This window comes from Phalangium opilio, unplaced genomic scaffold, assembly GCF_054372755.1.
Source record: "Phalangium opilio isolate 3A_F unplaced genomic scaffold, DU_Popi_V2 ptg001675l_1, whole genome shotgun sequence".
Lineage (NCBI taxonomy): Eukaryota > Metazoa > Arthropoda > Arachnida > Opiliones > Phalangiidae > Phalangium > Phalangium opilio.
In genome coordinates this window covers 2,157,893-2,158,889 of record NW_028324261.1, presented here as the reverse complement: position 1 = coordinate 2,158,889, position 997 = coordinate 2,157,893, and the positions used below count along the sequence as shown (strand labels likewise).

At 48.4% G+C, this 997-nt stretch overlaps 1 non-coding gene across 1 annotated transcript; it reads right to left on the bottom strand.

Moving 5' to 3' along the window:
• Positions 1-719: 719 nt before the first annotated feature.
• Positions 720-792, bottom strand: TRNAN-AUU (transfer RNA asparagine (anticodon AUU)). Its single transcript has one exon. It is a non-coding gene; the product is annotated as a tRNA-Asn (tRNA).
• Positions 793-997: the final 205 nt, after the last annotated feature.

Sequence of the window (997 nt, the reverse complement as noted above, 5' to 3'; positions counted from 1 at the left end):
CGAACCACCAACCTATTGGTTAACAGCCAAACGCGCTAACCATTGCGCCACGGAAGCCCAAAAGTTAAATGCTCGTCAGGTATTGTGCAAAAACTTTGGCTTTCTACGTTACATTTCAGATCCCTCAACACCGCTCTCGGGTGGGCTCGAACCACCAACCTATTGGTTAACAGCCGAACGCGCTAACCATTGCGCCACGGAAGCCCAAAAGTTAAATGCTCGTCAGGTATTGTGTAAAAACCTTGACTTTTTACGTCACATCTGAGACCTCACAACACCGCTCCCGGATGGGCTCGAACCACCAACCTATTGGTTAACAGCCGAACGCGCTAACCACTGCCCCACGGAAGCCCAAAAGTTAAATGATCGTTAGGTATTGTGTAAAAACCTTGACTTTCTACGTCACATCTGAGACCTCACAACACCGCTCCCGGATGGGCTCGAACCACCAACCTATTGGTTAACAGCCGAACGCGCTAGCCAATGCGCCACGGAAGCCCAAAAGTTGAATGCTCGTCAGGTATTATGTAAAAACCTTGACTTTTAACGTCACATCTGAGACCTCACAACACCGCTCCCGGATGGGGTCGAACCACCAACCTATTGGTTAACAGCCGAACGCGCTAACCATTGCGCCACGGAAGCCCAAAAATTAAATGGTCGTCATTTATTGTGCAAAAACTTTGGCTTTCTACGTTACATTTCAGATCCCACAACACCGCTCCCGGGTGGGCTCGAACCACCAACCTATTGGTTAATAGCCGAACGCGCTAACCATTGAGCCACGGAAGCTCAGAAATTAAATGGTTGTCAGCTATTGTGGAAAAACTTTAGCTTTCTACGTTACATTTGAGACCCCACAACACCTTTCCCGGGTGGGCTCGAACCACCAACCTTTCGATTAACAGCTGAACGCGCTAACCATAGCGCCACGGGAGCCCAAAAATTAAATGCTCGTCAGGTATTGTGTAAAAACCTTGACTTTTAACGTCACATC